The sequence below is a fragment of the Cynocephalus volans genome, chromosome X (assembly GCF_027409185.1).
Source record: "Cynocephalus volans isolate mCynVol1 chromosome X, mCynVol1.pri, whole genome shotgun sequence".
NCBI lineage: Eukaryota > Metazoa > Chordata > Mammalia > Dermoptera > Cynocephalidae > Cynocephalus > Cynocephalus volans.
The window spans coordinates 1,787,357-1,807,094 of NC_084478.1; the positions used below are offsets into that span (position 1 = coordinate 1,787,357).

The 19,738-nt window shown below is 41.3% G+C and overlaps 1 protein-coding gene across 5 annotated transcripts in view; it reads right to left on the reverse strand.

Annotated features, from left to right (window-relative positions):
• Positions 1–19,738, reverse strand: part of DHRSX (dehydrogenase/reductase X-linked) — a 284,280-nt gene that overhangs the window by 41,913 nt on the left and 222,629 nt on the right. For 4 of the 5 annotated variants that reach the window (XR_010022421.1, XR_010022420.1, XR_010022422.1 and 1 more), the window contains exon 9: positions 7,806–7,981. The gene's annotated coding sequence lies outside the window, so the exon portion shown is untranslated. Of the gene's footprint in view, positions 1–6,939; positions 7,160–7,805; positions 7,982–19,738 lie in introns of those variants that run through there. The other variant, XR_010022424.1, reaches the window with a different exon arrangement.

The following is a 19,738-nucleotide window of genomic DNA, read 5'->3' on the forward strand; positions in this document are numbered from 1 at the left end:
CCCACACGACTGCAGTATATCATGGTGTTCTTAGAATGAGGAGATACATGGTGCCCCCCAAAACCCCCTATCACTCATTTCCTCCTAATTTACGGCACATTTGTACTTTATTTGAAGAAAAAAATTGAGCATGCATTCACAGAATACGTGTGTGATCCGTCAGTATTATCCATTCCGTGGAAAGCTCTTGGAATAGACAAGGATATATGGTCCTTTGTAGCAATTTATCACACTCTGTCCTACTCACTGTTTCCAGGACAAACACACAACCTTCCACTGAAGACCCTTCCTCTGCATACAGTCTCCCACCTCCCACCTCAGCTCACTAGGGATTCTATTTGCCACACCAGGAACACGATTGAAACCCGCCATGCTCAGCTATGAGTGTTGCGACTGGACTGCTCAGGAAGCCATTCCGTGGAACGCTTGTCTGGGGACCCTGCCTGCTTTTATTGAAGGGGGCTGCCATTCTTCCAAACAAAAAATGAGCATATGAGCACCGACTTGTGTCTGATCACCCTTGCCTAGGCTCGGCATCCCATGGTGGCTCCCCATCTTTGCCTCCACACTGTTTCCAGAATGAAGCTCCCATCCGACCACACCATTCCCTGGCCTAGTCTGCTTCTGAGGCCCCACCTGTAGGAAGCAGCCACTACAAGGGAGGTCTAGACTGAGCCTGCAGCTCTATCTGTGTTCCTCCCACCAGCACAGGAAGATAACGCTGGGCCTGTGTGAAGCAGTGCACTCAGCTCTGGACTGGTGTGCAGTAGACAGCACCTGTTTGCTTGGCTCGGGGTGCTCCCTGAAAGCATTCACAGCTGAAAGCAACTGCAGACAGAGAGAGGTCTCTTTCTGCCACCACTCTGAGCTGGAGACACACCTGTGCCCTTCTGAGTCCCCAACTCAGGCTGGAGAACCCAGGTCCTGCCTAGGCCAGTGACCACACACAAGCTGAGAAGACCAGAGGGCCTGGTCCTCCAGTGCATGCCACGCGGTCCACAAATGCAGCATTCTTCAGCCTTGGCACTGAGGTGAATGGTAGGCTCCTGCTTCAGGTGGGTGCATGTGGATGCAAAGAGCAAACAATCTCCAGTGCATGCCATGTGGTCCACAAATGCAGTGTTCCTCAATCTCAGCACGGAGACAAATGGCGCGCTCCTCTTTGGATGGGTCCGTAAAAAATCAAAGAGCAGAGAACACGGTTTGTGACTCCTGTTGGGAGCTCCTGGCTTTGCACAGTGAAGAGGTAAGGCTGTCACTCAGTGAAAGAACATGTCCTTACCATACTGGGAATTGGAGAAAGACATCTCAAAAGGCAACTGGGGGTAGTGTTCATGATGTGTGAACATGGTCATGAGGGAGGAGAGAAAATTGATGCAGAGTTTTCCACATGGGCAGCCCATGAGAGAGTGGCGCTATTGATAGGGGGAAGAAGACGGGAGAAGTTTCAGCATTCCAAAGGAGGAGATGTAGGTTGTCATAATAATTCAGTTTGAAATACACCCAGTTTGATGGGACAATGTGTCTCATCACTGGGCAGAGAACTGAAGCTTGTAAAAGTAAGAATCAAAAGTGTCAGAGATCCAAGAGAAGCACAAACAGTCGTTCACATGGAGATATCATCTCACCCCAGTTAGGCTGGCCATTATCAAAAAGACAGAGAATGACAAATGCTGGTGAGGATGCAGAGAAAGGGCAACCCTTCTACACTGTTCGTGGGACTGCAAATTGGTGCAGCCACTATGGAAAACAGCATGGAGATTCTTCAAACTACAAATAGAACTTCCATATGATCCAGCAATCCCACTGCTGGGGATATACCCAGAGGAATGGAAATCATCATGTCGAAGGGACACCTGCCCTCCCATGTTCATCACAGCTCTATTTACAATAGCCGAGGTGTGGAGCCAACCTAAATGTTCCTCAACAGATGACTGGATAAGGAGATTGTGGTATATCTACACAATGGAATACTACTCAGCCATAAAAAAGAATGCAATTCCCCTATTTGCAACAACATGGATAAGCTCAGAGAAAATTACGTGAGGTGAAATAAGCCAGGCACAGAAAGAGAAATACTGCCTGTCTTCACTCATAAACAGGAGCTGAAAAAAATAAACAAATGTATGAAACAAAAATGAAAGATAAAATTATGACAACAATATATTGAACTTTCAAAAGGAGAGAACAGAATTGAGGTTACTGAAGCTGGGGGGGTGGAGAGGAGGGTACGGGAGAAATTGGTAAAGGACCATGAGAAATGATTACACTGTATAATGCTGAATATACTAATTAACCTGATTTGAGCATCACGTATTGCACACAGGTATTGATATTCAAGGCTGTACCCCACAGATACGTACAATCAACTATGTTTCAATTCAAAAAATAAGTAAATAAATAAATTCTGAACGAGGGGGAAAAAAGCTTGTAAAGGAATGTTCATAGCACTGTTATCTGTAAACAGCCAAATGTCCATAAATAAATGGATAAAACAACCCGAATGTCCATCAGTGAATGGATGGATGAATAGGATGTGGTCCATCCACACAGTGGAATATTACACAGCCATGAAAAGGAACGAAACTCTGATGCCTGGTACAATATGGATGAACCTTGAAAACATCATGCTCAGTGAAAGATGCCAGACACAGAAGACCATGTGGTATATGATTCCCTTTATAAGAAAAATCTGGAACAGGCAAATCCACAGACAGGAAGTGCATTAGTGGTTGCTGAAGGCTGGAGCACGGTGGGAAGATAGCGGGTTGATGACTAAGGGCTATGAGATTTCTTCTTGAGGTGATGAAAATGTTCTAAACTGACTGTGGGTGACATTGGCACATATCCATGTCACATATCAATGAACGCACTGAAAACCACTGAATTGTACATCTTAAACAGGTGCTTTAGGTGGTAACTGTATTCTATCTCCATAAAGCTGTTTTAAAAAGCATCAGAGGGAGACACACGTTGGAATGAGGGAAAATTGAGGCCATGGAAAAGGAAGGGACTTGCTCCCAGGACAGGAGGTAGAAGACAGAACCCAGGAAATGGCCCAGGGGAAAAGGAAAATCGTGGGAAGATCTGGAGAGAAGATTCTGGGGAGAAAGTGAGTGGAGGGAAACCAGTGCAGAGAGAGCTGCAAAGCTGGGGAAGCAGAGAGCGATGAAATCTGGTGCAGAGAAAAGCCAGGATGCAGTCTGAGAAGCTTCAGGGTCTGAGCAGGAAGGAGGCAGAGATGGTAGTCACTTACGGCGATCATGTATGTCTTTCAATGAAGGGCATAAATGGCCAAAGACGCAGAAACATCCATGCCCTGAACCCCAGTGATCTTCAAATCCTAACGGAGAGTCCTGAGGTGCAGTCAGGGGGCTGAGAGCTACAAGCTGAAGTGCTAAGAAATGGGGGAGCCCAGACAGAACATCGCTGAGCATCTTTGGCTAGCTGGAGAGACTCCTGTCTCTTCTGGGAAGAAGTTCAGGTGGAGATGAGAGGTCAAGGTGTATTCAGATCATGCTGCAGTGTGTGGCAGTTTGCAGAAGCCTCACCTTGCCTGGGGACCGTACACTCTGGAAAGGATTTCCAGTAAGTAAGGGTAATCCTGGGACACACTGCATTTCAGATAATGGCTCCATACACACTCTAGATTACAACATGGTTAGGTCCCAGCCAGGCATCACAGTAGTCATCCAAAGGCCATTCAAACATCGAGGGCAAACGTCACTAATTGGTTGGGGATGTGGAAAGCAGGGAGTCCATGTTTAATTAGTCCAAAGTTTCAGTTGTGCAAAGCAAAAAGAATTCTGGAGATGGGTGATGTGATGGTTGTAAAACAGCACGAATTTACTCCACGCCGCTGAACTGTGTACTTTAAAATCATTAAGATGATGAATTTTATGTTATATTGCCACAATTAAAAATCATTTTAAAAGGAATAATTAAGACTATATGCGTTAAACAAACCTCTCTCTTCCCCTTCTGAGCCTCTAGTAACCTTGATTATACTCTCTACTTCTATGAGCTCACTTTTTTTTTCCATAGTTTTTTTTTCATCGTTCTCACTATGAGTGAGAACGTGCGGCATTTATCTTTCTGGGCCTGATTTATTTCACTTCACATAAATCCTGAAAAGTGTTTGTGCTGATGGAGATGCTAATCAACCTGATTTGATCATCTTACAGTGTCTACATGTGTTGAAATATTACTTGAAAAATGTCTGTTCAGCTGCCATACGATCCAGCAATGCCACTTCTGGGTATATACCCAAAGGAACGGAAATCATCATGTCACAGGGACACCTGCACTCCCATGTTCACCACAGCTCTGTTTACAGTAGCCAAGACCTGGAACCAACCTAAGTGTTCATGGATGGAGAGCTGGATAAGGAAACTGAGGTAATTCTGCCATGTGCAGCAACATGGATAAACTTGGAGAAAACTGTATTGAGTGACATAAGCCAGGCACGGAGGGAAAAATACCACATGTCCTCATTCGTAAGTGGGAGCTAAGAGAGACAAAAGGAAGGAAAGACAGACCACAGTGGAGCATTGGACTTGCAGAGGGAGAGAGCAGACCTAGGGTTCTGGGGGGAGGAGGAGGGTTAGGGAGAGTTTGGGTGGGGGACACAGGGAATAACTGCAATTTGAGGTGGTGGGCCTGCTGATAGTATTGATGTGATCATATCTTGGGCACAGGTGCTGAAGGTCAGCTCTGTGCAACATGAATATGCATAATCAATTAAGAAAAAGAAATATTACTCTGCACCCCATCGATACGTACAAGTACTGTGTGTTAATTGAAAATAATAAAATATCCAAGAAAAAAAAAATCGTCAGCAGGGTGGGCCTTGCAGAGGACTCCAGGCTCGCCTCGAGGAATAACTGCGTTCATCTCAGACCTGGTACGGCTTTTAGAACGTGCTGGGTGTTTGTCCAGATTTAGCAAAGCTGAGATAGTGCTTCAGCACATGCAGCACTGTGAGAAAAGAAAAAGCATAGTATGCAGATTTAATCCATTGGTTTCCAGTGGGTGCCACGTTGCCGCCTGAGATATTTTCACTTGACCGTGAAGTGGCTTGAGGAGGAAGAAAATAACACATCGCGAGTGCATGTTCCGGGCAATTGGGCGCACACCATGCATACTGATCATCTTCAAAGCTTTCTTCATTTCATAAAAACAAAGAGCTTTTCACAAATGCCTCCCTGTGCACCTGCCTTTTTCATTTGACCTTTCCAATGACACAGCAAGGTAGCTATTGTCATCCCCAGACTGTGTAAGGATTAGTTCAGATTAAACTCAGGAACGTCTCATTCTACAGTGTCTGTGTGTGATGGCTTTGCAGAGCTGGGTAGCTGGTCTACAGGGAGAATTAAATTGGCACTGACTGCAAACAATAAATAAAGTGCACGTGCCCTTGGCCACTTTTTGACAAGTGTCTATGTCACCTGAGGACTGCTTAGTGGCCTTAGAAAATGTGCGTTGGAAGCATCTGTTAAGGACAGACAGAGAGCTGTGGGAGGGGAGCATATTGTTTCATGGTGCCTACCCACCCTGTGCTGGTTTTTCCTAATGAGTATGGATGTTAGAGCTCAGATAGGAGAAGCCCCGGGCAGTGGAGCGGGCAGCCTCAAACCTAACATGCTGCTGTGCACAGACAGAATTTCTGGACACATTCTGCTTTTTCAGCCATAGCCTCAGATGAAAGGCAACACTGTCGGTGCATGATTTTTGAATATAGAACATGGTCAAAGTGTTTTAACCAGTGCTTTCCAGTTCACGGAATACTATTTATCTGTCTATAGTCACTCCTGAAGAAAGGGACCTTTTTATTCCAGTTTATATCCCCAAGATCATGACAAATGCCAGGAAGCCACTTGCTAAACATTTCAGGAATCTAGAGGCTACGTGATCTTCTGTCACAAGCTGGTGTATTTGCTTGGTGCAGAGGGTGCTTATGTTAAGGTTCAAGGTGGAAAGAGGGACATTGGTCAAAAAAGCAGATCTGCTCATCAGTATACCAGGTTTTTTTCTCTTTACAATTATAATAGTCTTTCATTATTCATGGAATATGTGTTCCATAAAGTCCTAGAAAACACTGAATTAGCAAATGCAAAATCATTGATTCTCAGGGGAAATACAGGGTTAGGTTCCTGTGAGACTCTGGTCACAACATTTTTATCAGCCAATCAATACATAATGTTTAATGTGGGTTTCTGTTGAAAGACACCTTATTTAATAGATAGTGTTGGTTCATTAACATTAAACTCAGTACACTATCACTCGCACCTGATCAAAGCTTCTCTAACCCACGTGTTTTCTCCACAAGGCACGTCACAGTCTCCTTGCACCTAGGGACACTAGACAGCACCCCAGCACCATGCTTGGGGCCATTTTAAACAGCGAAATCACCACCAACAACAAGAAAAGTGCAATAATGCGAAAAATGTGGTATTCAATAGACTGTGAGGACCACACTTGTTTACAGTATGAGGGCTGAGACAAGAATGCACAGTGTCACTCTGTGGGATCTCAGCTGCAACTGTGTGCATTGTCAACTCAAATGTTTTACTGTTCAGTGTGTGTACACCAAGCATTTGGGGTTACAAATAAATTTTAGAGAGTAGGTCCAGCTGGAGTGGCTATTACCAGAAAGACAGAGAATAACAAATTCTGGTGAGGATGTGGAGGAAGGGGAGCCATCCCACACTGTTGGTGGGACTGTAAATTAGTGTAGTCTTTATGGAAAATGGTATGGAGGTTCCTCAAACAACTACAAATAGAACTACCATATGATCCAGCAATCCCACTGCTGGAAGTATACCCAAAGGTAAAACAAAAATCAGCATATTGAAGAGAGATTTGCAGTCCTGTGTTTATTGCAGCTCTATTCACAATAGCCAAGATATGGAATCAGCCCAAGTGTCCAACAACAGATGAATGGATAAAGAAAATGTAGCATATATACACCATGGAGTACTATTGGCCATAAAAAAGCAAATGAAATCCTGTCATTCTCAGAAACATGGATGAGCTTGGAGGATATTATGTTAAGTGAAGCCACGCTCGGAAAGAGAGATATCACGCATTCTTACTCATATGCAGAAGCTAAGAAAGTTGATCCCATAGAAGTAGAGAGTAGAATGGTGTTTACCAGAAGCTGGAAAGAAGAAGGGGAAAGGGGGATAGTGAGAGGTTTGTTAACGGATGCAAAATTACAGCTAGATAGGAGGAATAGTATCTGGTGTTGTACAGCACTGTATTGTATGCTTTCAATAAACTAGAAGAGAGGATTTTGAATGTTTCTGACACAAAGAAATGATAAGTGTTTGAGGCAAGGGAAAGAATCAGTGGTCTCCAGGGTTCTAGGGGATGAGGGATGGACGGAAGGATGAATAAATGGACTACGGAGGATTTTTAGGGCCATGAAACTCTTCTGCATGATACTGTCATGGTGACTATGTAACGTTACACCTTTGGCAAAACTCACAGAACTGTATAATACAAGGAGGGGATCCTAATGTAAAATGAACTTAATCATAATATATCAATATTGATACAACAAAAATTGACATAATTGCAACAAATGCACTACACTCATGTAACATGCCAATAATAGAAGAAACTGTGTATGTGTGTGTCGGGGGGGGGGAGGGTATGGGAACTATCTATACGTTCTGTCCAATATCTCTGTAAACCTAAAACTGCTATAAAAATTAAAAGAAATACATAGAGCAGGCACTTTTGCAAATACAGAATCTGCAAACCATGAGGATTGATGGCATTTTAAACTAGGACGTGATTACCATTTGTGAGTGTCGTATGTCACCGTCTCTTGTGAACTCCACACTAGAGAAATCTTGTCCCCTGCCGTGAGGGACTGAGGTGTCATCTTTGCACTTGACGTGGCCCAGAGGATCTCTGAAACACCAGAGGAGGCAGCTCCTCACCCAGCCTGGGGCATGCTGAATATTCTTCCTGTCTGGAAAGTAGAAGAGGAAAACACCATTAGAAATCAAAGGTGTTTATTATTGAGTGATAAAAAGGAAGGAATCTAGAGGAAACACAGCCCGGCTTCAGGAGGGAGACCAGATGGCTCCATCTCACCATTTTTCCATTAACTGATTCAGATTGCTAAAGGCAGTTTTGCAGAAGAGTTGAGCACAGAGAACAAAAGGAAAAGTTGTGTTTTTTTGAAAAAAAATTGCAGAACAAGATAATCATCACTTCTTACTTAAGTGATCACCTCCATGATGACCTCTTTGTCATAAGGAGCAAATCAAGTCACTCCAAAATCTAGGCCGAGAGAGCCTGAGAAAAACATGCCGGCTATTTCTGCATCCCTTCACAGAGCCAGTAAGACGATGGCCCAGCCATTCTCTGTCAGGACTATTTTCTCCTTGGGTTAAAATCCAACAAAATGCTGGCAGGTGGAGGGGGTGGGGCAGTTTCCAACAGTGTCATGAAAGATAAGGGCTGGAGGAATTGTACTGTGTTTCTCCAGGCTCTTTGGAGCTGTCTTTTTTTTCCCCCTGGGAAATGTGCAGATACATATGAGAACTGGAAAACCTAGAGACACATCAGGACAGTTGTGATGCAGAAAACACTCAGAACTGCAAAGATACATGAAACACTTATGACCCTCACTGGACAAGCAGACACAGTGAATGTCATTTGATATGAGCTGGACTGTGTCCCCTCAAGTTCCATGTGTTAGAAACACAACCCCTCACTGTGACAGTGTTAAGAGGGTTGGGAATCCTATTATGGTCATTGAAAGGTGGGGCCTTGGAGATGTGATTAGATTGTGAGGACTGTGCCCTTGTGAATGGATTGATGGCTTAGTGATTGGTCATGGGTGTGGTTCTGATGGCTTTAAAAGGAGGGCACGTGAGAAGCTCTCCCTCTCTTGCTTTTGCCTTTTTGCCGCCCCTGGTTCTCAGGCCTTCAGAGGACTGAATTACATCAAGCTGTTTCTCCAGCTTGCAGACAGCAGACTGTGGGACTTCCTGGCCTCTATAACTGCGTGAGCCAATTCTCACAATAAATCTCTTCTTAAAACCACTCAGTCACAAAGGAAGACAGTAAGGCTGGGGAAAAGGATCAACCAAACAAGAAGAAAAAAAGCAGGAACAAGCCCCTATACATCAATCATAACTAAATGTGCATGGATTAAATGCCCCATTTAAAAGACACAGAGTGGCTTCAATGGATTATAAAACAAGAACCCACAACATGCTGCCTGCAACAAACTCACTTCACCTATAAAGACACACAGTGACTGAAAGTGAAGGAATGGAAAAAAATATTTCAGGCAGGAGTAGCTATACTTGTATCAGATAAAATAGACTCTAAGCCAAGGAATGTAAAAAAAATAAAATCAGGAAGGTCATTATATAAAAATAAAGGGATCAATTCAATAAGAAGATATAGCAATTTTAAATATATACACACCCAACTCCAGAGCATGCAGTTGTATACAGCAATCACTACCAGACTTAATGGGAGAAATAGATTCCAACACAGAAATAGTTGGGGATTTTAACACCCCCTTTCGGCAAAAGATAAATCATCCAGACAGAAAATTAACAAGGAAGCATCAGAATTAATCTCTACTCTCAGCCGATTGGACCTAACAGACATGTATAGAACATTTCATCCAATAGCTGCTGAATACACATGCTTCTCAGCAGCACATGAAACATTCTCTACAATACACCATATGTTAGGACATGAAACAAGTCTCAACAAATTTAAAAAAATAAAAATCATATAAATTACCTTGTCTGATGACAGTGCAATAAAACTAACAACCAACGGCAAAAGGGTCACTAGAAACCACACAAATACACGGAAATTGAACAACATGCTCCTAAACAAAGATTGGGTGAAAGACACCCAGAAGGAAATTAAATAGTTCCTGCAGACAAGTGAATAGGAAAACACAACATACCAGGACCTGTGGGATACAGCAAAAGCAGTTCTAAGAGGGAAGTTTCTAGCAATAAATACCTACCTCAAAAAAGAAAGACTTTACATAAACAACCTAATGTTATACCTCAAGGAACTAGAAGAAGAAAAAACCAAACCCCAAATCATTAGAAGCAGAGAAAAAACAAAGATCAGAGCAGAAATAAACGAATTAGAGATTAAAAAAAAAATACAAAAGATTGATGAAACAAAGAATTTCTGATGTATCTGACACAAAAACTATTCAAACAATGAAAGCACGTTGTCAACCAAAAAGTGCACAGCTAGTTATTGTAAATACTAAATTTTCCCCTCTAGTCATAGACATTATTTTTATAGCAGTTCTAGGTTTACAGAGAAATAGAGCTGAAAGTAGAGATATTTCCCCTCAACACACACACACACACACACACACACACACACACACACACACACACACACGGTTTCTCCTATTATTAACATATTACATTAGTGAGATACATTTGTTACAACTATGAACCAATATGGATACATTATTATTAACTCCATTTTACATTAGAATTCCCTGTTTCTGTTGTGTAGTTGTACAGTTGCAGTTTGTGTTGATATTAAGTAATAATACCAAATTACTATTATGATGATAAATAATAATATCAAATTATTATGATTAATAATGTTGATACATTATTATTAACTAAATTTTCCATTAGAATTCCCTGTTTGTGTTGTACAGTTCTGTGAGTTTTGCCAGATGCATGTTATGTATTCACCATGACATTATCGCACAGAACCGTTCTGCTGCCCTGCAAATCCTCTCGGCTCCACCGAGTCATCCCTCCCTCCCCCCCCTCCTCCCCTGAGACCCTGGCAACCACTGACTTCTTTTTCCCCATTACCTCAAACATTTATCATTTCATTGTTTGGGAACTTTAATCCTCCAAGTCAAAGAAACAGAATGTATTTACACTACGTGGTAGGCTCAAGGGTCTCTTAGGACTTCCTCCTCTCCTGATTTCATAACTGTGACTTATAAAGAGAGATTAGAAAATGCTACACTAGTTTAAGTTTCAATTAAAATAGTCCCTGTATTTTCTAGATTATATCCACATTAGCTTAATTCAATGACAATGGGTCAAGATCCTTAATAAAAATCCAAGCATTCTTCCATTGAGGTTGGTTCTGACCTTCTTAGTTATTTAGGGGAGGGGGTGTTCATTCATGGATCATTAGCTATCCTTCTAGACTGTAATTACATCCTTTTTCTACTGCACGACGAAACTATGAACACTATAAAATGAAGATTTTTATGATTTGTAGTAATCAAGAATTTTAGATCAAAGTCGAATATTTTAGACTACAGGTTGCCACAATTTTCATGTAAAGGACAAAATAGTATTTTGGTGTTTGCAGTCGATATGGTCACAATTACTCACTTTGTCATTATAGCATAAAAGCAGCCAAAGGTAATACAAAAATTAATAAGCACGGTTGTGTCCCCATAAAACTTTATCTACACACAAGGGGCACAGGCCAGATTTGGCCCACGGACTGAAGTCAGCAGCTCCTGTTGAAAACCCCTTTCCTTTGGGGACGTTAATGATCAGGGTGACTTCAGGTTTCTCGATACATTTTCCCCAGTGCATTTTTCCTCCCAACCTTCTGCTGAGACGGTAAGAACGTTGCAACACTCCGGAAGCTGTGGGCACTTGCATGTTTTCTGCTTTAGTTTCATGTTGCAATGACATTTTCCCTGTCATCCAAAGGGGACCCTTACAACGTTTTCAGGTTGAATACACTTGTTCAATTTCTCTTCTTTTTTCCCCCCTCCCACCTCTTACCCAAGTAAGAAGAGACTCTGGATGACAGAGAAAGAAAAGAAATGGAGAAAAGAAGAAATGACCTCACAACCTAGACTGCACAGCAAGCACTTATTGCTGGCAACTCTTGGATACTGTATTTCAGGGCTCATGAGGTTTTCTGAAGCTCTGATCTTGCCATTGGGCTTGATTTAACACTAGTAAAACTGTGGGTACTAACAGGTTAAGGTTACTGATTACGGTTTCTCCTTGCCTAGGTGCTGGAGGTCTTCCTTGTTTCCAGGAGAGATCATGTCTGGCTTTCCAGAGAAGCCATGTATGGTGGTTTTCTCACTGCAAGTCCATGGCTCTCTTTTTGGGATTCCTTGGAGACTGCTTGTGGGAAAGCTCCTCACAATTTCCTATGCTTGAGTTTTCCTGGCAGTGTGGGTTTTGGGGACTCAAATTCCAAATAGTGTGAACAGTACCTTCAGCCCTGGTTCCTTCATGTTACGTGGAATCTTCTCTGGGCAGGAGCCCTGATGAGTAATGTGCAGACAGATTCACTGCCATCAACTGGGAGAGCTGATGGTCATCTTGGAAACAATGAATGTTGACTTCAAGAAGATGATTTCCAGAATTTCTATCGTGGCACTGTGATCATCATTAACATTATTAAGATGCTTTAATAGCCAGGCACATCAAACTCAAGCAGACATAAGGAGATGTGAATTGTTACCGATCTTCTTCGGCACCAATAGTTTTGTAATAAGAATTATTATTATTTTTTCCTTACCATAAATCTTTTTAAAAGTGTCTTTTCGTTGTATATTCTTATGGGGTGTAGTTTGTTGTTTCAATACATCCATATATTGTATATTGATCTAATCAGAATAGTTAGCATATCTATCACCTAAACATTTATCATTTCTTTGTGGTTTTAACATCCAGGAACTTCTTTTCTCGCTATCTTAAAATATGCAATACAATGTTGCTAGCTGTTGTCACCCTAGAGCACCAGAATGTCTTCCTATCGAACTGTAACTTTGCAGCTTGTACAGGTCTATCAACCTTTCCCTGAACCCCCTTGCCCTGACTCTGGCAATCACTATTCTACTCTCTATTACTTTCCTCTTAATTTACTTTTCTTAATTGACCCATGACAATTGTATATGTTCATGGAGCCCAATATGATATTTGGGTACATTCACAGAGATGAATAAGGGGAGGAGAGGGGATGAGGAGACAGTGGTCAATGGATACAAAATTATAATAATTACTGAGAAATAATTTACATACAATAACATTTACCCTTTCAAGAAGAAAAATTTGATAGTTTAACAAACATAATTGAGATATAGATGATGGTGGTGGTGATGACAATGATGGTAATGATGGTGATGGTGATGATCATGGTGATGATGGTGATGATGATGATGGTGATGGTGATGATGGTGATGATGGTGATGATGATGATGGTGATGGTGATGATGGTGGTGATGATGGTGATGATGGTGATAATGGTGATGATGGTGATGATGATGATGGTGATGGTGATGATGGTGATGATGGTGGTGATGGTGGTGATGGTGGTGATGATGGTGATGATGGTGATGATGATGATGGTGATGATGATGGTGATGGTGATGATGGTGATGATGGTGATGGTGATGATGGTGATGGTGATGATGATGATGGTGATGATGATGGTGATGATGGTGATGATGGTGATGATGGTGGTGATGGTGGTGATGATGGTGATGATGGTGATGATGATGATGGTGATGGTGATGATGGTGATGATGGTGATGATGATGATGATGATGGTGATGATGGTGATGATGATGGTGGTGATGGTGGTGATGGTGGTGATGATGGTGATGATGATGATGGTGATGATGATGGTGATGGTGGTGATGGTGGTGATGATGATGATGGTGATGATGATGGTGATGGTGATGATGGTGATGATGGTGATGATGGTGATGGTGATGATGGTGATGATGGTGATGGTGATGATGATGGTGATGATGGTGATGATGGTGATGATGATGATGGTGATGATGATGGTGATGGTGATGATGGTGATGATGGTGATGGTGATGATGATGATGATGGTGATGATGATGGTGATGATAGTGATGATGGTGATGATGACGATGATGACGGTGATGATGGTGATGATGGTGATGGTGATGATGATGATGATGGTGATGATGGTGATGATGGTGGTGATGATGGTGATGATGGTGATGATGGTGATGGTGATGATGGTGATGGTGATGATGGTGATGATGGTGGTGATGGTGGTGATGATGGTGATGATGATGGTGGTGATGGTGGTGATGGTGGTGATGATGGTGATGATGGTGATGATGGTGATGATGGTGATGATGATGGTGGTGATGGTGATGATGATGATGGTGATGATGATGGTGATGATGGTGATGATGGTGATGATGATGATGGTGATGGTGATGATGGTGGTGATGATGATGGTGATGGTGATGATGGTGATGATGGTGATGATGATGATGGTGATGGTGATGATGGTGATGATTCTGATGATGGTGATGATGATGATGGTGATGGTGATGATGGTGATGGTGGTGATGATGGTGATGATGATGACGATGGTGATGGTGATGATGGTGACTGTGATGGTGATGAGGACAATGGCTGCTGACAGATTTAGAGCACTTCCTCTCTGTGTGATTGTTACAGACCTAAGAGCTCTACATCCCTTATTTTATATAAATTTCTTTCCAAAAATCACCAAGCTTGACTGTTCTATTCAATTCTGCCTATGGCACCCCACTCCTAGCACTCATGATTTTTCAGTTCTAATTTGAGTTTTTCTTTTTCCCATAATCTCACCACTTTCTCTAGGTACTTTCCATAATTATTATAATTGTTGTTTACTCTCTCCTGCTACTAATAAGTACAATGAGGGCCCAGATCTTTGGCTGTTTTGCTCATAGTTTTATCCCAAGGTGCACATATCAGATGCTCAGTAAGTCCTTGCTGGCTTGAATCTTCAGTAAACTTCTATGAGGTGGTGAAATCATAGTTCCCTTTACCAGGTGAGGAAATAGGACGATAAAGAGGTGGGGGTGCTAAAAGTTAATGTAAGCATGGGAACTCAAGACATGAGTTATACATGTGGTCTTGGCAACCACTGTCTCTGAAGCTTGTGCAGTAACAGTTAGTGGCCCTGATGGCTTGGGGATTAACACAGTCTCCACCCACATTGTAGGGTCAATTGCTTGTCAGAGGCCCCAATATTAAACTCTGTTCTGTCTAGACTCCATTAAAAGTAAAAATATGAAAGATGACGTAGGTGTACTAATCATATATGCTCCTGTGGGATTTAGATGTGCATCAAAATCAGTAGTTATTAGGGAAATGCAAACAAAAACCTCAATGTGATACCCCCTCACACACACCAGGATGGCTTTGATAAAAACTGACAGAAGATGACATGATTTAGTAAGGACATGATGAAGCTGAAATCTTCATTCATTGCTGGTGCTGTGAAATGCAGTCTGGCAGTTCCTCAGAAAGTTAAACATAGAATTCACATGCGATCCAGCAAGTCCACTCCTGGGTATATACCCGAAAGAACTGAAGGCTGGTGTCCAAATTAAAACTTGTACATGCATGTTCATAGCAGCAGTATTCACTATAGCCCAAAGGTGAAAACAGTATAAATGCCCATCAGTGGATGAACGGATAAATAACTGGAATGGGTAATATGGAATTTACAGAAAATGCACTGTCAGATATGCAAAGGAATGAAGCACTCCCACATGCTCAGAGAAAGAAGCCAGACACAAAAGGCCACTTATTGTATGATTCCATTTATACGAAATGTTCAGAATAGGAAAATCCACTGAGAGAGAAAGCAGACTAGTGTTTGCCAGACGCTGGGGAGCAGAATGGTGAGGGACTGCTAATGGGAATGGGGTTTCTTTCAGGTGACAAAAATATTGTGTAATTAAGTAGACGTGATGGTTTTATAAGTTTGTGAATATAGTAAAAACCTCTGAACTGTACATGTTAAAAGAGTAAATTTTATGGCATGTGAATTACATCCTGATTTTAAAAAATACATGCTATAGTAAATTTCCTCCAACTTTAGTTGAAATAGACTCTGTTCTCTGCTCCTGAGCTCAGGCCTGTACAATTCCCGCCCCCCCCCCCCCATTTCTCTGTAACGTGCAGTCACAAAGTTGCATTGATTGGAGCCTGTGATTGGACCAATTAGTCTCAAAAGATCCCTAATCCTAAAGGCAAGTTTTCCTCATGAACTCTACACTTAAATTGAACTAAGTAAATGAGTAATCATGTTATAATCGTATTAGGCTGCTGATATCATTGTGAAAACGTAAATCTATGAGCAATGATTGATATCTTGTTACAAGTAAAATCACAGTTTTCTCACAAGAATATAAAGCAGTATTTATCTAAGAAAACCAAGACTGCAGATAAACAATTTCAGCAAATGTTAGGGCCCTGTGAACCGACTGAAGCAAAACATATTTCTATTCAGCGATATCTTGTTAATTTGTTCCATCACAGAAATGAAGCCCTCTCCTTGGAAACAGTTAGACAGACAGAAAACCCTTCAGTGAAACTCACAGCTGTCCGCATATTTATTAGATTGCGACTGTTTCCCCAGCAGCGGTTCTATTCAATGCATTTCCAAAAGTTTCCAAGAGTCAGTTGCAACTACATGTCATCCATCTTCTTTAAATAGAATGTCATAGAATTTTCTTGAAAAAATCTGATATTAGGTAACAAGAAAGTTATTTAAACTTCTTAAAAAAATAAAACACAGAGTGAGCAATCCTGAGTTCAGAATCAGGAATTGTTTCCTATATTGTCCTTTTAATCATTTCTCAAAGAACTGCCATAAACAGGGATTTTTTTTTTTAAAGGCAAACAAATCACTCAGTGACACTAATATCCCAGCTCCTCTGGGATAGTAGACATGCCTGGCGTCTGCTTAGAGGCCATTCTGCAGAGGTGAGAGAAGGCGTGAGCTACTAAGAAAACGCTCCATGTCAGGATCAACTGCTATTTAGGAAAATCAGTCTCTGGCAATCACTCATCTACTCTCTCCTTCTACAACATCAACTTTTTTAGCTTCCACATAGGACTGAGAACCTTTCTCTCTCTGTGCTTGGCTTATTTCACTTAACGTAATTTTCTCCAAGCTCATCCATGCTGCTGTAGATGGTAGAATTTCATTCTTTTTCATGGCTGAGTAGTATCCCACTGTGTGTGTGCGCACCACATTTTCCTTATCCAGTTATCCATTCACAAAGAAGTGACAAATGTTTGAGGTGATAGATGTATTAACCACCCTGATATGATCATCACACAAAGTGTGAATGGACCCAAATATCATAGTTCACTGCAGACATATATATATATATACAATGATCATGGGTCATTTAAGAAAAATAAAAGGAGAGCAAAATGAAGATAAATAGAGAGTAGAATAGTGGTTACCAGAGGCGGGGAAAGGAAGCGGGAAGGTTGGTAGACGGGTATAAAGTTACAAGGTGACAGTTCGATAGGAAGGATAAATTCTGGTGCTCTAAGGTGACAACAGGTAGCAATACTGTACTGTATATTTCATGAGGGCCAGAAAAGAGGATTTATTATGACCACAAAGAAATGATCAATGTGTAGGTGACAGGTCTGCTAACTATTCTGATTGGAGCATCATATAATACACGCATGGACTGAAACAACAAACTGTACCCCATAAACATGTGCAATGAAAAAAATTAATTAAAAAAAACAAGTTAAGCTTAGAGATACACAGACCTACACTGTGAGAATGTCGGGTCCAAGCCTGTGGATGGAGAACATTAGTGGCAGGGCATGGAGTGCTCATAAGAAGTCTGCAGAATTACAAGTGCACCTGCCACGGTGTGTCTGTGTATGTCTACTGCATATATACTATTGCCCAAATTGCAAAAATTCTGTTGAGATCGACAAAGAGAAAAGGCTACGGAACACAGTAGTTTCATCATTAATAATTGGCTTAACAAATGTACATTTTTATCTCCATACTTGAAAATATTGAAATTGATGAATAGGTGTCAAAATGAATTTATCATTTTAGCAAACCATGCACCAACGCACAACTACCTCATTTAACTTTTCTTCTTTATGCAGCACCATGGAAAAATGGGCAAGAAGGAAGGTATAATATGCATTTTTCAGAGCACAGATTTGGTAGTGTCATCCCCTTATTCAAAAACCAATTGGTTCCTCCCTCTTCTGTGCAGAGTAAATTCAGTCTTCTGGTCCAATATCTAAGCTGATACCCTGCTACCTTTTCTTTTTTTCTTTTGATTTATCAATAGACAATGTAGTTGATTTTCATGTCCCTTTACCAATTCCTTTTCCTCCTTTTCCTCTCCCCCCATCAACATCATATCTGTTCACCTGTCTTAAGTTGAAGGAATTGTTGTGATTGTTGTGTATTTATTTTTATTAGCTCCCACAAATAAGTACAAACTTGTGGTATTCCTCTTTCTGTGCCTGGCTTATTTCGCTTAATATAATTTTCTCTACGTCCATCCATGTTGCTGTGAATGGTAGTATTTCATTTTTTTTTATATAGCAGAGTAGCATTCCAATGTGTAGACATATCACATTTTCCGTATCCACTCATCTGATGATGGATATTGGGCTGGTTCCAACTCTTGGCTATTATAAATAGCATTGAAATAAACAGGGGAGTGCAGGTATCCCTTCGACAGGGTGATTTCCATTCCTCTGGGTATATTCCCAGCAGTGGAATAGCTGGGTCCTAGGGTAGATCTATCTGTAATTGTTAACTGGTTCCTCTCCATTATCTGCAGAATAAATTCAGTTTTCTGGTCCAATATCTAAGCTGATACCCTGCTACCTTTTCTAATTTATCCTCACGTGCTCTGTCAAAGGGATCTTCTCCATGCTGTGGCCTTCGTCTTCATTGAATGTTCAGAAGCTTGAAGTGTCCACTCTATTTTTCTCCACCTTCTTGAGTTCTGTCCATCCTTGGAGATGAAGTGGAGCCTCACTTGGTCTGTGATGCTTTCCTGATCATCTCGTTGCACACTGAGACTCCAGTAGAAAGAATCCAAAGACTTAACATCACTGCCTTCACCTGCTAGTCAAGTGCATGAGTCAAGGTTAGGTCTCCACAGTTGTACTCAAGAGACCCAAAAACACAACGAGTGGTTCAATCAAGACAGTCCCTTTCTTTCCTTGCATGTAACAGTCCAGTTTGGCGGGCTCTGAAAAGCCTAACCTATTTCATCTCTGACTCTTTACAGAGAAGGTTTGCTAATGCCTGACCTACAGTCTCTAAAATTGTCCCAAACTTCCCATTGAAGGTAAACATAAAACCATGAGGTCCATAATGCATCATCTATACTCTGTTGAGTATTTAAAGATGAATCAAACATACCATTTTTGAACAATAATTAAATCATTGCCTCCAAAAGGTCAAGCAGTTTGATGGTTGTTTCGGAAAAAAAAAAAATAATGCTGAAAAGTTTTATAATTGCCAGGAAGGGCATCACAAATGATTACGATTGAGAAAAAAAAAAAATCAGATGATGTGAATTCTGTCAATCATGGTTGTACGTGACCATGTGCAAGGAACCCAGTCCCACTTTCTCATCTGTAAAATGGGTAAAACCAAACTGTCTTTCTTATATGTTCATGGGCCTCAAGTAAGATCATATGTGTGAGGGTCTGGCACGATTTGGGGCACATAATGGACAACTGATAAATGATGGCTCTTTTATTTATTTTTTTAAAATTTAATCTGAAAGCATAAGGTTCTTTCCAAATTATAGGACTCAGCCTTCTCTGTTTTTAAAAAACAGCATAAAACTCAAGCATAACAGTTCCACTGAACAGGAAGAACACATTCCTAAATGACTAATGGGATAACTAAAGCAATTATTTCTATAATTTCTGAG